This window comes from Myotis nattereri (assembly GCF_964212035.1).
Source record: "Myotis nattereri genome assembly, chromosome: 15".
NCBI classification, from domain to species: domain Eukaryota; kingdom Metazoa; phylum Chordata; class Mammalia; order Chiroptera; family Vespertilionidae; genus Myotis; species Myotis nattereri.
Window position 1 is genome coordinate 24,626,725 of NC_138090.1, and position 22,205 is coordinate 24,648,929.

A 22,205-nucleotide genomic window follows, 5' to 3' on the forward strand; every position below is an offset into this window, starting at 1 on the left:
CTCAGTGTGCCAAATCCTAAGCCACATCCCTCTTTGTTGGGCACACAGAATACTCTGCCTATCAGCTCTCTTTCCAAGTATAAGTCCTGGTTGCAGCAGGAAATAGAAGACACATTCAAATTAGTATTATCCAATGGTGTTTAATTAAAGGGTTGTTTATGAATGCATGGGTGGGGTTAGGGAAACTCTGTCACAAAAGATTAGTAATAGTAGGGCTATTACTAATCTGCGGCCTAAAGGGGCAAGTGCACGTGATTAAAGAACCTGGAGACAGTGATGGGTGTGATGTATTGAGAACCACTAGAGAGAACTGTGATCTTTGTCAAGTGACTCAGCCTTCTCAAGGCGAGTCGCTTGACAAACATCAATGGGGAAGAAGCTGGAGAAATAAACCTTCCCCTTCTTTTCTCTGCCTGGATTCCCATTGGCCAAACTCAACTGGAGGCCAGAGGTGAAAGGGTCCCTGTGATCTGCAATCCAAGAATAGATTCCCAGGGCTGAAAACAAGGTAGAGAAAAGTAGATCAAGGATGTTTGGGTGGTGTTAGAGATAAATGGGGAGCCATTTGGGGACATAGGGACCCAGAGATTGGGTGACAGTGTTTAAAATGGCAGCATCACAAGATGAGACTGGAGGCAAGCTGCCAAAAGGAGCCACCCAATTCCAAGTCAACTATGATATGATGAGAAATAAAGCTTTATTATATTAAGCCACTGAGATTTTGGGATTGTTTGTTAAAGCAGCTAGTGTTAATTACCCTAATACACCCAATAAAAGTCAGGGTCTCAAATTCTGTGTGGAGTGGAGTCACATATTAAACACACAGTCTAGCACTCAGCAGTAATTAAAAAGTGATTCCAATTTTACTTGTGTCTCCTGGAAAACACCACTGGGGATTCAGTTTGTAATCTTAGTGACTCCTCTTAAAACCTATTTTATCATGAATACAATCCTCCTTTGTCCAGATACTCTCATTCGTCAACCCTCGAAAACTTCCTCCAACTGCTCATCTGTGCAGGATTTATTCTTATTCATCCCCACTCTCTCCCAGCCCTTTATAAGTAGGTCTTTTAGCCTCTCCCTCTGTATTCCCCATCATCCCATTAGTCTTTCTTTTTATCACAGAAGATCCCTGAATCTGGTTGCCTAATATGGAGGGATGTGTAGAGCTTAGATAAAATTAAGGTAGGGACATCAGAGGAATCTAGGGATAAGGTTAAAACACAGGCTTGAAGCAGGCTGGTTGCCCTGGGGATTGGTCTCTGAGGCAGAGTTGACATGCAGTGTGTTTATTAGGGAGAATACTTTAGATCAACATTGGTGGAAGGGAGAGGGAGGAAGTAGGATAGACAGGGAAAGCCACACTGCCACACAGGAGCCCAGAGCCAACACAGCCCATCAGACTTGCCCTGCTTTGTCTTGGCCTTTATCTTGCTGCCTCCATCTGACGTTGATGTGTAAGTTTGGGCTAGATAATTCCTCAGAGGGCTGACAGCTGAAGGCTGCCTGCTGACGGCTCTTCCTGTAGCTGGAGCAATGAAACCTGCCTTGCAGGGAGACCTGGGCATCTGGTCTTATGTCCATCACTGTTCAGAAGGCTTGGGGCAAATGTGTGTGAGATGCACTGCAGCTCTGGCTTTGAGCTGTCTATAGTTTTGTGGTCATCATTCCTTCTGTACAATGTCTCGAGGCCCTTGAACTATGCTATATTCCCCACTTTCTTGTGGAACCATAACAAAATATTTTTCTTCCAAGAGGCCTTGCTGTCTGATCCTCAGCCACTCCCACTCTGTCCCTTCGCTGCTGGGCCTGTTGCTTGGGAGCTGCAACTGCAGAAGGTTCTCTCTGGGCTCTCTGGGTTGTAGAATTATAGAGGAGTGTGTGGTTGGCCTTGCTGTAATTTATTGATTTCTCTTTATTGTTAAAGAACAGAATAATCATTACAAGGACTTATTTATGGCTCTATCCCTCCTGATTGCTAGTCTCAGACAGCACTCTGGTACTGTGGATAACTTGCTGGTCCTTGAGCTGACTCTTTTTCCTGATTGTATATAACTAGGGCCCAGGCAGCAATAGCCTTTTAATTTCTCTTTTCTCAATGAGTCTGATTTTTCAATTCTTGTGATGGGCTATACCAACCTTGTATAAGCTTGAGAGTGGAGCCCTGATAAGCAGAGAAAGGAAGGGAACTAATGCTATGGGGCCCTGAGCAATGATTCTGCTTTGGTTTAAAACCGAGCTCAAACATAAACTACCTGTATTAACTTAGCCACATTTCTTAATCCCTGTACACCTCAATTTCCTCATCTGTAAAATGTGGGTAATACCGAATACAGTTTCTGTGAGGAGAAAATCTCACATCATGTGCTTAGCACTGTGCCAACACCAGAGCAGTGTCTGTTCTGTGGTTGTCATTGCTGTTCCATTTTTTCCTATGAGAAAAATGAAGCTCAGATTGCAATTAGTGATTCTGATTGGTTAATGCACTCCTATTCTTTCACCAACTTTCTTTTGACACCTTCCCTCCACACCCCTCCACTCACCTCTAGTTGTGATAATGTAGTAAAATCCTGCAGGACCAACTGCAATGCCCTGATGAGCTTGCCGAGTTCTCCTTGGTTCAGCAGTTTGGTTGTTCTCACTTCTTGCCGATGCCAACACTCATTAACTGTGGCCCTTTTGAGCCCCCAAATAACAGATCTTTGAGGGGCACAACACAGACTCTGGCAAAAAGTGAGAAAGTTTTCAAGGGAGTAGTTTCTAGAAAGTTGCCAATATTTAATGAACGGCCCTCTACACATCTCTAGTCTTATTTCTCATTAGCAAGTTTCTTGAACTCTATGCTTTGACTATTGCATTTCCCTAAACAGTCGATGCTCAAAATCTCTGAGCATATGTGTAGGCTGGTTTTCTCTGTCTCTAAAACTCTTCTTTTCATTCCTCTGTCTTCACATGGCTTCTTTCTACAAGACAGTTCAAGTTTTCTTTTGCTCAATGCCCTCCTCCAAAATTGTCAGGTGTTCAGATTTCTAGGGAAAATAGTCATATCTCTTCATGCTCCATTCAGTCTCTTTATTCTTAATCCTGCTGCTTTTCAGCATTTCCTTTAACTGCCAACATCACAACCTAGATAGTAGTTATCCAGGACTCATGGGTGTGAGGAGGAAAGGACTACTATGAACTCAGGGCTAAAGGTTTGATAATAGAACCTCTGTACTTCATGGTTCTGTGTGTGAATTCTGTTTATACAGTCATCAATCCAATAAAATGTTAACTTAGTAATAAAACCTGAATCAGAGCGAAGGTGAGAATCCCTGCCTTCAATAAGCTTATAACCCTAAATGAATTATAAGCTCATTGAAGAATATGTACAAAATGAAGTATATGTACAAAAATCATAGATGAAGTAAAAGTCAATTAGTATTATATGATCAAAGTTTTATGGGAAGACAAAACAGATTTTCTGACAGGAATAATGGGGAAAGGGATTTTTAGAGCACATGGTATTTTAGCTTTACCTGGAAGGAAGGGTAGTATTTCAATAGGTAGCAGTGGAGATGGATCTTTTCCAGTAAAGGAAGGCACAGGAGCAATGCTACCAATGTAATGTCAACACATGGGAAGTGAGGCTAAGTAACTGGTTATCACAATGAAAGGCAAAGCTAGATAAGAGGTATAGACTACATTTGGTAGGAGACAGATTGAATAGGTATGGACCTATTGAAAGGTTCTGATATCAGAGTGACATTAACAGAGCTGTGTATTTGGTGATGTTATGCAGAACTTATTTCAGGGAGAGAACAAAAGTATTCGGAGAGTGAGATGTCTGGCTGGACCAACCTGTTGGCCCTGGGCTACCTAGGAGAGAAGGTTATGAGGGTGTTCAAGAAGCCAGATGCATACAACTTGGATGCTGGGATTGAAGAAGGTTTTGAATGCAGATAAATGAGGAGATATTCCAGGGGTGGGCAAACTTTTTGACTCGAGGGCCACAATGGGTTCTTAAACTGGACCGGAGGGCCGGAACAAAAGCATGGATGGAGTGTTTGTGTGAACTAATATAAATTCAAAGTAAACATCATTACATAAAAGGGTACGGTCTTTTTTTTTTTTAGTTTTATTCATTTCAAATGGGCCGGATCCGGCCCGCGGGCTGTAGTTTGCCCATGGCTGAGATAGACCCTAATAGAACAGCCAGATTTGGAGAAAGATGTTGAGTTTAACTTTAGAGCAAGGGATTATAAGTCTCAGCAAGAGCATCTATGGAGGAGGCCAGCTGCAGTGGGGATTGTGGGGCTAGAGCATAGGGGCATCATCAGAGTTGATGCCATAGTTTGGATTTATTGTGTTACGAGCTTGAAAGGAAAAAGAGCAAAAGGATGGAAAGCTGATGATCCTGTTCTTTAGTGTGTAGACTTATTTTATCTTGCAAAGGACCCATTAGTTAACTAAAACCTTTCCTGGCCTAAAGACGAAGTGAAACCAATTGCCTTGATAGAGTGATTGAGGCATCCAGAAATACCCAGTGTGGACTAGCTTCCCTCCACTATGAGGCTAAAACAGGGACTCGAGGTGTTTGCTTTACTAATCAGATTACTTCTTCTGACCACCCAATTAGTGTATCCAGATGATAGCATCTTTCCTGCCACCCCATCCTCCTGAGATAGATGATGAAGAACCAGAGTGTTATTTCAAAGCACATCTTTATTTTGGAGTCCTGGGAGGGGGAGAAACAGACCAAAGCTGTGTGTGATCCAGAAGGCATGATATCAGACAAAAGTGAGACTAGGTCTTGAGGCATATAGGAATCATAGATCACTCCGTCTTCTCTGGAGACGGGCTGAGACCGTTGTCCCCGAGTCCTTGGGAGTTTACGGTTTTGTATTAAATCTAAAGTGTTTCATTTTGATGGAGTATTTTATGATGGACATTGTAAATTACTCTAAGGAAATTTTTTAGTTCAGAAAGAATTTATGACAGTGATAAATTTGGGCAATGTCTTTTTAAGTGTCTCTATGAATGAATACTTTGAAAATTTCCCCAGGTTCTAGTCAAAGATAGAACCTATTGGTGATTATTTTTGTACTTTTCATGTCTCAAGTGACTTCTTTTATTAGGATTCCCAAGAATAAGACTTATGATTTATCCTGATGACATATTAACAGCCAGTCATACCAAATACATTTTTCTCCCTTATGTACCAGAAAGTATATACTTGCTGTCAGCCTTTGGGGTACAATGAATTTCAAAAAGTTCTCTGGTGTTTTTCTTCAACATTGAATATTTCTTAGCTTTGTAAGTTATCAAAATATTTAGAGGATCTGGAGAGAAAAAGAAACAGAAATAAAGATAGAATGGTGTCTTATTGACAATACATAAAAATAAGATGAAAGTCATTCTGTGGCTTTCAGTTGTAAAATGATTGAATTGGATCAATATTTTAGTGAATCCCATTAATCCTATATAATAAAGAGCTAATATGCTAATTAGACCGGATGGCAAAACGACCTCCTGGATGACCTTCTGGAATGACCAGTGGGCGGGGCCACGAGGCAGCCGGGGTTGCTAGGGCCAAGCCCCTTGCATGAATTTTTTGCATGGGGCTGCTAGTGGATAAAAAGAACCCACCCACCCAAATGTACTCAGCTCAAATCAGTTGGTTCAGTGGCCACACTTAAATATTGCCAATATGAAATAAAGCTCATATTTCACATTAAAAATCATTTTCAGGATGGTGTAATTTGGGAAAAAAACAAACACAATTATTTTAATTTCTCAGGATCCTTTATTTTTTATCTTTTAGGCTTCACTTCTTAGATGTGTTTATAGCAGAAGAAGCAATCAAATAACTGGCCACTTCAGATTTTCCCAAGAGTAGATGAGTCATTCATGACTCATTAGAGGAGGGAAGTATCTTTCATCTATTGCAAAATAAATAAATAACTAAATAAATAAATAAATAAAAAGCCCCTTTCTTCTTTCACATAACATAATTTGCCTTCATCTTCTGTATGCAATACCTCACATTTGAATTCAGAGGTCTTAAGAGCAAGTTAAAAATATACAACATGTCCTTTGGGTATTTCATAAGTACCGTCTTCATACTAGTTATGAATTTTCATGTCTCTGTTAGATATCATTTTGACCTTGAAATTTTAATTTTAGTTCTGATAAATAGAAGCCAAAAATGCATGAGGACAAAATGCATGAGGGAAAAATGGGCATAGTACAGAAATGTGAAAGTGTGTAGTAGAATTTGGACTTATGCTCATATCTCTTGATGTGCCCATAACCAGACTGTTAATCTCTGTAAAAGAAACTGCCTAGATTTGTGCACAGAAAAGAAGCCCTGGCACAAGTTTTTGACATAAAATTGCTGTTCTATTGATATTTGTTAAATAAATCAGCTCATTAAAATAGTTTTGAATGGGTTGGAGTTAAATTATAATTTTGTACTGAATAGAATACATACATAAATAAATAGATGAAGGAGTATCTGAGCCATTCTTCTGAGATGTCAGGGAAGGGGGATATTGACACTGACTTGGCAGCTTTTTAAAGGAACCAGGTGGATGCTGTTGGGTCTCCAAAGTCACTGTAGTTGGCTGGAAGTTCTAGAACTCATTTGAATGAATTAGAACTATTTTGAAAGCTGTAGAGTTCATCTTGTCTGCTAATTGTTCATTTATCTATTCTTCATTTACTAGTTCTACTCATTCAACAGCTTTGGCACTGAGTTGCTGCCCTGCTGGGGCTTCCCCACTCATCCTTTCTTGCTCATGAAACATGCATGGCACCTCATCCATTTCAGACTGGTGGCGAGCTGGTGTGTGTGTGGGGTGGACTGGGTCCTCTAACAGTGACTGAGTGTGGGACACTGATGTGAGGTGGTGGGTTTTGTGTAAAAGCCAAAATGCAAATCCATGGCAAGGTGGCCTTAGGAAACAAAGCAGATAATGGAGTCAAATCCAACTCCAGGTTTAAGGTCTAAAATCAGAGCATGAAACATACATCACATGGAGTTTAAATGACCCTTGGCAATCCTTCAAATGGCTCATAAAGTTCTGCATATGTCACTTCCTTTGAACACAATGGGTACCAACCTAATGTTTCTCAACAATCTACCCCTGGCCAATATTCCTTTAGGGGTCTCTCTCTCTCTCTCTCTCTCTCTCTCTCTCTCTCTCTCTCTCTCCACTCCCCCATCCCTTCTTTTTTCTCTCCTCCTTGGTCAAGTGCATAAATTGACTAAGTTGCTGGACCCCGGGAACTGGACTATAAAGTCCAAAAATACTTAGAAAAGTGTGGGAAACAATTCATGAGAAGCAGGCCTGCCAAAAGGGTTAGGGAGATTGATTGTTTGACTTGATGTGGCAGAACATAAAGGGATGATAGGACCAGGTGGAGCTCTTTGTAACATGTGTAGTCACTGGCCCTCAAGTGTCCTCATCCACAGTCCCAAACCGATTGAGCAACAAGGGTGAGGAGAGAAAAGATAGTGGAAGCAATATGTGGAGAGTTTTGTACACTTCCCAGAATGTCCCTCACTCGTCTCTGGAACTGCACACTATTCATAGGTTTCCTCACTTATATTTTTATAAAATTGAATACTGCAAAGTTTTACTATATTTTGAGATTCTTATTTACAACTAGAGGCCTGATGCACAAATTTGTGCACCATTGGGGTCCCTCGGATGGGCCTGGGGGATCGGGCCAAAACGGGCTCTCTGAAATCCCCCAAAAGGTCCCAGATTGCGAGAGGGTGAAGGCCAGGCCGAGGGACCCCACTGGTGCATGATCAGGGTTGGGGAGGAACATAAGAGGTTGGCCAGCTGGGGAGGGACTGCAGGAGAGTTCCAGGGCGTGTCTGGCCCATCTCGCTCAGTCCCAATTGGCCAGACCCAAGCAGCAAGCTAACCTACCTGTCAGAGCTGTCTGCCCCCTGGTGGTCAGTGCACGTCATAGTGAGCAGTTGAGCAGCCTTAGCATATCATTAGCATATTATGCTTTGATTGGTTGAATAGATGACTGGATGACCAGACACTTAGCATATTAGGCTTTTATTATATAGGATTCTTAGTAACACATTCAAATTAGAGTCACTAATCTGAAAGCAAAATAAACTTAATACCTACAACCTGAGAATGCTAGTAATTTGCTATATGGATGTTTTGAAATTAAATTACAATATGATTTAATGATAATAATAATATAAAATATTAGAAATAAGTGTAATTCAACCACCCTAATATAATAGCTGTTTTTATTTTTACATATTCCCCTCCTTCCTTCTCTTCTTCCCTCCCTTCCTTCCTTCCTTCCTCCCTTCCTCCCATCCTTCCATTCATCCATGTTTATTCTGTGTCTGCTCTTCTCAGGTACTCTTTTAGGCCCTGGAGATACAGTATCACAAAACAAAATGTATGCCCTCCTGGAGCTTACAGATATTAAACACAGATATAAAAATAAATTAATTAAATAGTATGTTAGAAGCTTTTAATTTTATTGGATAAAAGAAAAGTCAACCAGGGTAATGGGTGTGAAAGTGCCTTAGGGGACAGGCATTAATAAGAATGGTCAGGGCAGGTAAACTGTGAGCAAAGACTTCAAGGAGAGGGAGGTAAGTGTATGGATCTATGAAGAGCAGAGAGAGCCACAACCACGAAAGCTTTGAAGTACAAATTTCCAGGAATAGAAACGAGGTCTATGTAGCTGAAGTAAAATGAGTAAGGGGGAAGATATAAAAGATTAGGTCAGAATATGAGATGGGACCCCATCATGTCGCATCTTGAGAGCTTTATCCTTCCATCCAAATGGAGTTGAGCTGAGACTGTGCATGAAATGACTTATACTTTTAAGGCATTTGTCTGGAGGGCAAGGGTAGCAGCAGGGAGACTAGTTGGGAAGCCACTGCAGTAATTGAAGCATTGTTGGATTACATCTCAAAAGAGATGATAGTTACTGGCCCATGGTGGAGCACTGGTCCACATATACCTGTTCTGTGTGATTCTAGAATTCATAATTAAATTGGCATGTATAGCATTGAAAAATAGCAGGCCAGAAAACCCAGTCTTCTCCTTAGCACTGCTATCAAAGGCCATGCAATTAGCTGTGGGATTCAGAGTTTGGGAGGAGCTTGCCTTGGAGAATTTTGCTGATCCATTGCCTGAGAGTTGTCTGGAAGAGAATATCTATGCATTTATCAAATTTCTTCTAATGAACATATTAATGAATCATTAGTATCATTGTTTGTTGCTTTAAGGATCACATGCTTCATCCATTTACCTTTGTGGAATTTGGAAAACTAAATGTGTTTGAGATTATGAGATTCTTTTCTGCCCAATTTATTTTATAAACTGCAAATGTAAATCATACAGCTCTCACATGCAGTTTCATTTGAGGAGAGTAACAGCGATGTTGCTATAATTGAGACATTCTAACTTGGGGGTGGGGTGCCTGCAGAACCACTGAGTCGGAATGCCATTTAAATTTTTTAAAAGATGTTTTTAGTTTAAAAAATAATTTCTAAAGTGTTCTTTTTGTAATGCTAATTTCAATTTATAGCCTAAGTATTCTAATGAGCTTAGGCGGGTATTGCAGCTTGCTTTGGGTCTTTGTCTGCTAATGTTTCTATTACCACATCCATAGTAAAACAAGAACATTAAAAAAAATACTTCTGACATAAGCATTTTCTAACTGTGTGCTATTGTGGGCCACCAGACACTGCAAGGAAGCTTGTTGTTGTTTTGGGGAGTGATGTTGTGGGGGCAGTTTTACATCCCCCCCCCCACTTTTTTTCTATGGCAGGCAGCACAAGATAAAGGTCTGTGTACCCTTGTGAAATGCTAGAACTGGAAGGAATCTTAAAGATGACCTAGCCCAAGCCTTATATTTTGCAGATGGAGAAACTGAGGCTTAGGCTGATTAAGTAACTTAATGAAGAATCAGTACTTATATTGTGTTTTCCTGATTTATTAAAGCATGGACTATATTACACCTTCTGATGGTCTGAATCTGGCCATATACAGTGAGTTGCACCTAGGTTGGCAGAATTCTTGTGAGGTATTATTATGAATTCATTATTTATTATTATGAATTTTATCTTTACTATCATATTCTGTCAAAAGACCAGTTATTTTAGGTTTGATGGGACACCTTCATCTTGAAAAAGGCAAAACAGAAGGAGTTTAAGGCAACCTTCTCTCTCCACAGTTAGGATGCTAGACAAATGATGAGGGAAATTATTCTCTCAAAGAGAAAATGCTCAGCTTTGTCTTCCAGAAGCTGAAGTGAGATGCTGTGTCTTGCTGTGCATTGTCATTCTGTGGAGATTGACTGATCCTCCCTGCTAGGGAGCCACAGGCTTACAATTCACCACACCCCTCTGTAATAGACAGTAATGACTGCAATAAATAAGCTTCAGCTCAGACTACAGAGAAGTATCACCCTTGGCAATGGGGTGTAAACATGACCAAGTCAATGGACATGCCAACAGGCTCAGCCATGCATAATGAATTGAACTCAAAGTTGGGGCCCCCAGATGGGGTACAAATCTGGTGCTGTATGCCGAGAGCAAAATCTAGGTGATTTTGGACACCATGTTGGGCCTCTTATTTCCTCATTTATAAAATGAAAATAATAGTGCACACCTTACCAGGTGAGGATGCACTTAGGTGCAGGATGAGAGAGAGAGAGGAGTTAGTGATGTGTGACATCCAGTGGCAACTGTGGAGCCTGCTATGGAAAGTGCTTCCTTGGCCTGACATCCCTAAACCTCTGATAAACAGGGCATTGAGCTCAGTGTGGGAGCTGAGATCCCTGCTCCAGGCACCAGCACATCATCAGAAATGAAGGGTGGAAAGGTTTGCTCTTCCAGTCATTGGTTTTTAGAAATAGCAAGTTTTACCTGCTATAGATCTGGGAACGAAGCTCTGGTGGCAGTGAAAATGGGCATTCCAGATAAATTTAGTTTTGTGGTCTCTCAAAGTGAGGCTGTCCTCATTGTCCATACTTCCTGTTGATTATTTTATTAGGCAGTGTTTAAAGTGGCCTGTGCTTTTCTTTCCCTTCCCCATCTTCCTTTCCTCTTCCTTTCATTTTGGATGGGTTAGCAGCTCGTGAGTGCAAACATTTGGGTTTCTCCATCACAGTGGCTTTTTGCTGACTTCTGCCTCTGACTTCTGAGTGTAACCCAGTAGCAATATCTTGATGAGTCTGGTTAATTGTATGCCTTTTCATTTGGGGGAGAATGCATTGCTGAGTGAGTATAGTGTAGTGGATGCTGTGACAAGCCATTATTTCCCTGGAGGACTGCTGGGAGCACTGCTGACACTCGGTCCTTAGACATCAGGATGCTTCAGGAATTGTCTCTCTGAAGAGCATTACCTTGCTCAGGGCAGCCACATCCAGTGACTGGTTGATGAAGCCTGGACGCTCACCTCACACCATCTTTGGAGAACTCGGAAGAGCATCTTGGCTTCGCAACTCCTCGTGGGGTCAGCCTAGGCCTTTGTTGAGCATCTCAAATCAGCTTCCTCCTATGCTAAATCCTGTTTCCATCATGTACAATCCTTACAATTCCATTAAGTACTATGTAAGGAACCTATTGTATACTCATCTCCACCACAGCCTGCTACCCAGAGACACCAATCTATGACAGTGATGATATATATTTACATGAAGTTGTGTGTATATGGATGTGCATCAAGCATGTTCTCTTTGTTCTGTCTCTTTAAGTCAGCTCTTGAAAATAACCATCCCCTCTGATAGTCCATTGTGCCCTGTATAGTCTCTTTATTCCAGTTTCTCATCATTCTCTACATTCCACGGTTTCTCATTATTCTCTACCCTTGTCAGCATTTACTAGCCACTAAATTTTAAATTCTACCACTTTCTTTTGTGAGTGGTCTGTGTGTCCAGGTATGAGAGAGGGGGGTCGGGGAGGAGGAGTGAGGCTGGTGACCAGACTGGGCATCTTAACAATCTTTGAGTGAAAACTTTGCAATTCAGATGAACAGTTTCAAATAATTAAACTTTTTAATCCCATTTTCATCTTTAACCACTTGACAACCAATAGAGTGGATTTTTAAAAAATCTATTTTTATTGATTTCAGAGAGGAAGGGAGAGGGAGAGAGAGATGGAAATATCAATGATGAGAGAGAATCATTGATTGGCTGCCTCCTGTACACCCCACACTGGGGATAGAGCCCACAACCTGGGCATGTGCCCTGACTGGGAATCGAATCATGACCTCCTGGTTCATAGGTCGACACTCAAACACTGAGCCATGCCAGCCAAGCTAGAGTGAATTTTTAATGATAAAAAAATTATTATTTTCAAGTATTCAATAGCTCAACCAAGTCAAAAGTGAATTTTATTTTTATTTTTTTTGTTAATCCTTACCGTAAGATATTTTTTCCTCTGATTTTTAGAGACAGTGGAAGGGATAGTGAAAGGCACAGAGAAACATTTCATGTGTGAGAGAAGCATGGAATGTACCCGCCCTGACATGGGCCGGGGATTGGCCAGGGATTGGGCCTGCAACTAAGGTATGTGCCCTGTCCTGGAATTGAACCCAGGAGCCTTCAGTCTGAAGGCCTATGCTCTAGCCACTGAGCTAAACCAGCTAGAGCTGAATTTTACTTTTAAAAGAATGAACTGAAGTTGCATCAAGTGCTGGCTGTGTTGTACTGGTCAAGTAGCTCAGTTGATTAGAGTGTTGTTCTGATATACCAAGGTTGTGGGTTCCATTCCTAGTCAGGACACATACAAGAAGTGACCAATGAATGCATAAATAAGTGGAACAACGAATGGATGTTTCTCTCCCTTCCTCTGTCTTAAATCAATTTTTAAAAATGTTGGCTGTGTTTTGCTTTGAATGGTGAAGTAATAGGTTACCTTTTTATGTTTCTGTTTTCCTCCCTAATTTCTAAATAAAGAACATATATTAATTTTGCAAATAAAAATGTTTTACTAAGAACCCTCCCCCCCCCCACCCCCCTCTATATCATGTGCATGTCCTTGACAGCTATGGTAAGAAAACTCTAAGTCAGCGGTCCTCAATCTGTGGGTCAGGGTTGATAGCTCATACCTCGAAGGACCCTTTCACAGGGGTCACCTAAGACCATCAGAAAACACATATATAATTACATATTGTTTTTGTGATGAATCACTATGCTTTAATTACATTCAATTTGTAACAATGAAAACACATCCTGCATATCAGATATTTACATTACGATTCATAACAGTAGCAAAATTACAGTTATGAAGTAGCAACGAAAATAATTTTATGGTTGGGGGTCACCACAACATGAGGAACTGTATTAAAGGGTCGCGGCATTAGGAAGGTTAAGAACGACTGCTCTAAGTGCTTCTGACCTCTGTGAAATGAACATCCTGATTGAGCCTGATGGTAGGACTTGAGGACTTTTTGGTCAAGGCAGAAACTACCGTTAGAGGACAGGGCATATTTCATGCTACAGCTCAGAATTTCAGAACACTGACTTTCTTTCAGTTCAAGTTACAGAAAAGATGTGAGCATTGCACCCTGGGTTGGGAAATTTCATCTCCCTTTTTACAGATGTTCATTAACATAACAAAACATTAGTGAATGTTAAGCATGTACCCTTGTCTCTTCTAAGTAGTGACTGAATAAAAATATGTCAGAAGTAAGCCAACTAGACTAGGAAAGGCATTTTCATCCAGAAAAAAAAAAGATGTGAAATATGCGGTCACCAAAGAAGGACCACCATGTTTTATTTTGTAATTATGAAAATTTGTCTCTTTTGACAAGTGAAATGAATTTAGGCACTCAGGCATGGGGAGAAAGTTGAATTGTCTGAAAATTAAATCAAAGTAAAAATGAAAAATATAAATGGGTGTTTCATATTCACTAACATGGGAGTCATCTTTTAGATATGACATTTTGAAGCAATCCCTGAGAAACTTGATAGCTCATACCTCTGAATAAATTATGGTCCCGAGCAGTGTGGAAATAATTGAGAATGTTTGTTGTTCTTAAATAAATGCAATAAATCTGGAATGGTGTCAGCAGTCTAGAGTATAGAGGGCACCATTTTATACCCTGAGATATGTGATATGCTGAGATCTACATCACAGGGAGACACTATGTGTAGACACGGTGGTTGTGGCAGGACCTGGATGCACACACATGCACATTTAGAGAGTAGCATAGAGTTGACCCAAGTGGGGAGATGTCCAACAACAGGTCATGTCTGGCTCTATCATATCCTAGAGGTGTGGGCCAGGACAAGTCCTTTCCTTTTAAAAAAAAAAGGATAATGTTGATGAGACTGTGCCTTCTAGAGGGGTTGGGAAGACTGGTAAACACTCATTCAATTGTTGCTGTTATGCAAGGTATGAAAATACCTTCAACCCCAGTGTCTGACATTGAGTAGGGCCTCAATGAATGGTAGTCAACAATCAATCTGAGTACTTTTCATAATCTGTGAGTATTTACTGTGTGTGTTTTGTGTATAGGTGTGTACTTTGTGTGTATGCTTATATACATGCAATTTTGTTTCTCTCTCTCTCTCTCTCTCTCTCTCTCTCTCTCTCTCTATATATATATATATATATATATATATATATATATATATATATATCCTAGAGGCCCGGTGCATGAAATTCATGCACTTGTGGGGGAATCTCTCAGCCCAGCCTGCGCCCTCTTGTAGTCTAGGAGCCCTCATGGGGAGGGCGGGGGATGTCCGACTGATGGCTTAGGCCCGCTCCCCACAGAGACCAGGGCTAAACTGGCAGTTGGACATCCTTAGTGCTGCCGTGGAGGCGAGAGAGGCTCCCGCCACCGCTGCTGTGCTCGCCAGCTGTGAGCCCGGCTCAGGGCTTCTGGCTGAGCGTTGCTCCCCCTGTGGAAGTGCACTGACCACCAGGGGGTAGCTCCTGTGTTGAGCGTCTGCCCCCTGGTGATCCGTGTGCGTCATAGAGACCAGTCATCCCAGTGTTCGGTTGATTTGCATATTAACCTTTTACTATATATGATATATATGTGTACCTTGGGTGTATACTTTGTGTGTGTATGTATGTACTTTGCATGTGTTCTTTATGTATGTGTATGTATGTGCATGGATAGAATTCATGCCTGTGTGTGCTCTGTGTGTGTGTACTCTGTGTGTGCATTATGCATGTATGTGAGTGTGTACACTTTGGGCATCTTCAAGGAATGAGGTGCCTTCCAAGACTAGCAATGAGTCATCCTTCGTGCTCTGATAGGCTTGTAGCTCCACTGATGAGAGCCCAGGAAATGGACTTGGTGCTTTGATTTTTTAAAAAACAGATTTTGACACATACTAGTACATGCACACCCAAAGAGTGACATTCCTTTTATCTTTTTAAATATATTTTATTGATTTTTTTACAGAGAGGAAGGGAGAGGGATAGAGAGTTAGAAACATTGATGAGAGAGAAACATCAATCAGCTGCCTCCTGCACACCCCCTACTGGGGATGTGCCTGCAACCGAGGTACATGCCCTTGACCGGAATCTAACCTGGGACCCTTCAGTCTGCAGGCCAATGCTCTATCCACTGAGCCAAACCAGTTAGGGTGGTGCTTTGATTTTTAAATGAACAACTGAACTGGCTGCCTCAAGTTTTGTGTTTATAAGTATATATCATTTATACATATAAACACACAATAATATATAAAACATTTTTAAGTGTGGGTACTTTCTAGCCATACCCAGTAAAGTTTTGGGTATCTTAACATCATTTAAAAATGGATGAACTCACAAAATGGTGTCTTGTGGGCAACCAGTGTGGTAATGAGGTTGGGAGTCTTCAATTTTTAATTAGTTTCATAGTCAAGGCTGATTTACTCAAGACAAAGACCAAACCTGAGTAAAGGGAATTCATGATAAGAAATTCAGAGTGAGACTAAAAGGAGAAAAACAGCTGTAAGCCCTTTATATCTCTGTCTGTCTGTCTGTCTTTCTCCTCTCTCCTTCCTTCCCCTTCTCTCTGGTGAAATGTAGTCTCTTGGCTTTGCACATCTGCTCCAACTGTCCAACTTTTCTGATGTTTCACTCTGAGACGGTTCTTTCTGCTTTGTTATTGCAAATGGGCACCCACATGGTCATTGGCTTGGCCTTCCCTGACACCATTATTTCCTGTTCTCATCCCTGTTTTCTGTTGTCCTAGCAGTTTCACTCTTCATACCCAACTCATTTATCTGAGTGCTTTCTGGTGTGTTTATTCATCTGGAACCAGGCTTCATAAGACCAAGTGCTATATCTCTCTATTTTACTCAGCCTCAGAGCCTCCCATGGTGCCTGGCACACAGGAGTTGCTAAATAATTATCTGCTAAGTGAATGAATGGATGAGCAGCAGCCTCAGACCTGCACTTTACATGACTTTTGTGACCATCTCTTGTTTTCACACAGCCCACCTCCCTATTGCCTTTTTCTAGCAATAACTCCTTATTTTCCTTTGGATCCATGGAATAATTGTCATTTACCATCCCCTAGCTACAATAACCACTTTAGAATTGGGTTTGGGACCCAAATTCATCCAGTGAGACCTAACTCTTAACTTTTATTGAAACTATTAGGAAAGGGTAGCTAAGCTTTGAGGCTATGTTTCCAGGGCTTCCAGCATCTATTATGCTGTGTGAGAATTAAGTCAACTCAGAGGAAAGCACATTCAAAGGTAGAGAGAAACCAAGTCCTGATGAAATTGAACTTGTTGGATCCAGCCTTACCAGAAGCACTAGCCTCTGGATTTCTCAGCTGCATGAGCTAAAGCATTCCTCTCTCTTCTCCAGAGTTTTCTTTTTAATATGCTCAACAGGTTAGGGGCCTCTGTTCTAAATCCCAACCTTTCCCATCCTGAATTTACATGATGGAAAGGCAAGCACTCCTAGGGGCAGGTGGTTGAGAACAGTTTCCCTTACGTTGCGCTAGGGCCCAGCCCAAGTGTCTCCTTACAGGCATCCTTTCTGCCAAGTGCCCACTAGAGAGAACTGGCTGGGAGGGTTTTTTGTTGTTATTGTTGAAATATTACTAAGAAAATAAAAAAAAAAAGTTTGAGTTGGGCTTATGTTTCTTTCAGCCTAAGCATTTTTAAAAATATATTTTTTATTGATTTCAGAGAAGAGGGCAGAGGGAGAGAGAAATAGAAACATCAATAATGAGAGGGAATCATTGATCAGCTGCCTCCTGCACACCGTCTACCGAGGACTGAGCCTGCAACCTGGGCATGTGCCCTTGGCCGGACCCTTCAGTCTGCAGATTGACACTCTATTCACCGAGACAAACTGGCCAGCCTAAGCATTTTAACAGCAAATGCCAACTCAGAGCTGAGTTGGTCATGATGTGTGCCAATCCTTCATGAGGCACCCACCCCAGTCCTGGCAGCTGTGGTCAGAGGGTCAGCATCACAGGCTTCTTTGTGCTCAGCAGGAACATAGGAAAAGCTTCTCTCAGCACGTGTGGGTTCAAGGAGCGTAAAGAGCAGAAGAAACAACAGCCTTTCCAGTGTAACTACAGCATCAATTTACCAGACTAAAGGCTGAGCTGGAGGTTCAGGAAGGAGTGGTGAGGTCTGTGGATGCACAGAAGGGTTTTTAGTTGAACTCTCCAAGGAATTCCTGGAAGAACTCCTGAGCCTTTCTGGGTGTCATGCCCTCTCCTCTCCCTCCAGACACAATGAAATAGGTGTTATTATCCCTGCTTTACAGAAAGGTAGTTGGGACTCAGGACAATATGAGCTCTGGACATAAGAAGGAATAAAACAGAATGGACCCTGAGTTAAGACATGGCCAGGATTCCTGTCTGTGGAGAGAATCTGGGCGGGGCTATCCTATAAGTTAGAGCAGGCCTGGGCATCCGGACTGAGTGGAGGGGCTAGGTATGGGTCAGTGAGGTGATGGAGATCTCTTCTGATTCTGTGGTGAGTGTTTTGTGTGTGTGTGTGGGTGAATGTGTGTGTGCGCGTGTGTGTGTGTGAGAGAGAGAGAGAGGTTCCTATAGATCCTATAGTATAGAAGAACCTCCTGGGTTGTGCCTGGTTGCTAAGGCTTCTGCTTCTGCTTGCTAAAAGAGTTGTGAACAAAGGACAGGTCAGGAAGGAGCTCGAGGACACTACTGCAGTGCCCAGGTCCCTCAGCAGAGGGTGCTCAGCTTGGCTGGGGCCTGGCTTGCCAAAATGACAGGCCACGGAGCTGCTGAAGCCAACCATACCAGTAGGGGGTAGTACACAAGGCTGTGTGGAAGCTGGGCCTGGGTACTGACCGTTGGACACTTTTATCTTGGCACCCTGAGGTTCTGCGGGGCATTGAAAGAATGACATGGGTTGAGTCACTACTAAGAGGCAATTACTAAGAAGATGAGCTCATCTTACTTCATTTAATCAAAAGGCAAAATTTAATAGTAGTTGTTACAACCTCAGGCAGACAGACTGGGGTTTGTACCCTGACTGTTACTAAATAACTGTGTCCTGATTTCCCCTTCTGAAAAATGAGGATAATGGTTTGGCTGCCCTAAAAACCAAATGCAATAGGGCCTGTGATGTGCTTAGTACAGAGCCTGGCACGGGACATGTGCTGCACAAGGGCTGGCTCTGCCCAACGCCATTGTGTGTGGGGGCAGTGAGATCCCCACTTTCACCGGAGAGGAAGCAGAGGCTCAGAGACTTTGATATTTACTATTCTTCTGGGGGGTCTCATAGCTTCTGGGGACCACCAGAATTCAGAGCCTTTTCATCTGACTCCACAGCCCTCTCTGTGATGGATTATTGATTTTCCTTCACCTTTAATAACACTGGCTTCTCATACACAGTGGCCAGAGAGTTTGCAAGTACGGGAGTCAGTAGCAGCAGCTGGACTGCTTCTAGGCAGAGTCTTTATTTCCTTGGGTTTGGGGGAAAGTCTTTCAGACTAATAGTAATGCCCTCTTTCCACCAGGACCCTGGGCTTGGGGAACACCAATGTCAGACATAGAATGATACTTTTGTTTCATGAAAACATGTTTTAAAATTATACTAACAAAATCTGCATATGGTAAACAATAATCAAGTGGAACAAGAGGGTACAAAGCCAAAAGGGAGTGTCTTCTAGTTCACATTCTCGGGTTCCTCTTCCAGGGGCAACCATGGTTGTAACCGTTTCCTATTTTTCAAATTTCTAAAATTTTCTACCCACTTGCAAGGATTTGTGTGTCTGTATGTGCATATGTGCATGTTTACATTAATGCACACACATACACCATACCCTTTTGTGCCTTTCAATAATTTATCTTAGAGAATATTCTATATTGCTTCTATTAGAGCTAGCTCATCCTTTATTCATATCATTAGTTGAAATAGGTCTAGTTTATTCTTTTTTTATGGTTGTATAGTATCCCTTTATATGGATATACAAAGTTATAAAATTTACTCTCAACCCCAGTTTTTGCTATGATAGACAATACTGTAACTAACATTTATATTTAGAAAAATAGCATTAAATACATTTGAGAACATATCTGTAAGACAGTGCCCTAGAAGTGGAATCCCCAACTTGGAAAGTTGATATTAGCAAACTCTCATAGATATTAGCAAAGTGACTGCCTCAGGGATGGCACCAATTATACTCTCAGCCCAAGTGTGGAAAGATGATCTCCACTGCCTTGCATTCACCTTCTCTATATTAACTACCTTGTTGATATCCATTAATCAAACAAGTGAAAAATGGAATCTCAGTGTTATTTTGATTTGCATTTCTTTAACATTGAGTGAAATTGTGTTGTACTTTTATGAAACAACTTACTTATGAATTCATTATTAAATTGTTACATTAATTGATTACAATTATGTTGTACAATCAGTTGAAATGTGTGGAGTCTCAACCCAGATAACCTAAAGGGGTGTAGGACTTGGGTGGTTGATAGCTTTCCTATAACTTAATCAATCGACCAGTATAGTTAAAAAGGCTAAACTAGATTTCTTTTGTAAGACAGAATATATAAGCCTTGCTTTTAGGCCAGGAGTTGGTAAATATGTTTCTTAAAGGTCCAGATAGTAATTATTTTAGGTTTTATGGGCCAGATGGTCTCTTTCAGAACTATTCGACTCTATCCCTATACAATACATGAATGAATGGGCATGGCTGTGTTCCAGTACAACGTTATTTACAAAAATAGTCAGTAGGCTGTATTGCCTTCAGTTCTGTTTTCAAAACTGTTCTACACTTTGTGTGAGTAGGTGTCTAGAGACAAGATCAACTACCTCAATTTGCAGATTCCAAATGACCTAAGTCTTAAGCATCTGAAACCTTCCAGTTAATGCAGGTAGCTGAAGAAATGGATAAATACAAGTCTATGCTGGTATTTGGATATTCAAGATGTTAGGCCTTAGGCCGAGACCGGTTTGGCTCAGTGGATAGAGCGTCGGCCTGCGGACTGAGGGGTCCCAGGTTTGATTCCGGTCAAGGGCATATACCTGGGTTGCGGGCATTTCCCCAGTGGGGGATGTGCAGGAGGCAGCTGATCGATGTTTCTCTCTCATTAATGTTTCTGGCTCTCTATCTCTCTTCCTTCCTCTCTGTAAAAAATCAATAAAATATATTTTTTTTTTAAAAAAAGAATATTTGTGAAAAAAAAAAAAAAGATGTTAGGCCTTAGTTAGGATCATGTCACCATGAAGAGTGAATGAGGATTGATGTTCTAAAGTTTTCCCACTTTCTTGCATAGCTTGCCCTCTTAATTTTTAGTATAATATTTCCTTAACTAGAATACACATTAACTAGCCATCTTCATGGCATAAACATGGCTAGAGCAGTATAAAGGAGTAGCCCTGCTGCTACTTAAGGAGTCAAATAAAACTGTTTGGGTCCCTTCTCAAGAAGGGAAATTAGGGCCAAGGGAGGCACTTTGTAGCAGCACCAGGACAGTGAGCACACTTGGACAAAGCATAGCATTCATTTGCTTTGTTCCCCGTAGTATCCTGTGCCTCCAAAGTGTCTAGAACATAATAGGGGGCTCAGTTAATATTTGTCAGATGAGTGAATGAATGAATGAGTGGAGATAATGAATACTGCAAAAATGACTCTTTACAGTCAATGTGGCAATTTTCCATTTGTATACCAAGTTGTGTAAACAGTGCCTGGCACATAATAAGTGCACAAAGTATGGTGGCTATTACTGTTATCAGCTATTATCACAGTGAATTGCAAATACAAATAACAACAATGATTTTGACAAATGTTTGTTAATGATATATACTATGCAAATTCCAGTTCTAATACTTTAAGTGAATTCCCTCATTTAATTTTCAGAATAAATTAAGTAGGAGGTAAGTACTACCATTATTCCATTTTATAGATGAGAAAACCAAGTCACAGAGAGGTTAACTAACTTATAGCTGCTATAAGTAAAACTGTACAGCTAGATGTAAAGTAAAAGTCTATTTCTGGTGTTTGAAGCAGCGGTTCTCAAATTCTAGTATCAGTCTCCCTGAAGGTGTATTAAAATGCAGATTGCTGGGCTTCACCCCTGGAGGTTTTCATTCATTGGGTCTGGTGGAAGGCCTAAGAATCTATATTTCTAACGAATTCCAGTTTGATGCTGATATTGCTGGCCCTGGAGCCACATTTGGAAAACCATTGGTTTAGAGAATTTTGTGACTTTTGAGCGGAAAAAAAGGTGGTCCCCCTGAAGGCCAATTTAGTTCATTTCTGGCTGTTCTTAAACCCAAAAGAACATTTTCAGTCCTTTAATGGTGCTGTCCCTCCTTCTCCCTCACCCCTCCCTATCTCTAGGGCTCTGGCCAATTAGCCAGCATAGTCATAAATTGAACCACAAGGGGAAGACATGTAGTTTCTTGCAGAAGTGATGTGTCTTCTCTCTGGGAAGTACTGAAGCGTTGAGTTCAAGGTCTAGGCTCCATCTCAGAATTGATGCCCCCAAGTTTCACTGCAGGCAACTGGAATATGCTTGGGCTCTGCCTGAAATGCAAGCACAACTCTTCCGATTTTAGTATCTTACCCTGTACTAGCATTAAATTACCCCATAAACAAAATACATCTGGTGTTTGACTCATGGAAAATATTTCTCTACGGTTGAAAAGAAGTGTGTGGACAGTCTGACTCCATTAATTTCCACTGGAGTGACTAGGAACCATCTGCTCAGGCTCTGCTGCAGGGTGAGAGTGGAGGCCGGACCACTCTGCAGGTGGCCTGGGAAGTGCAG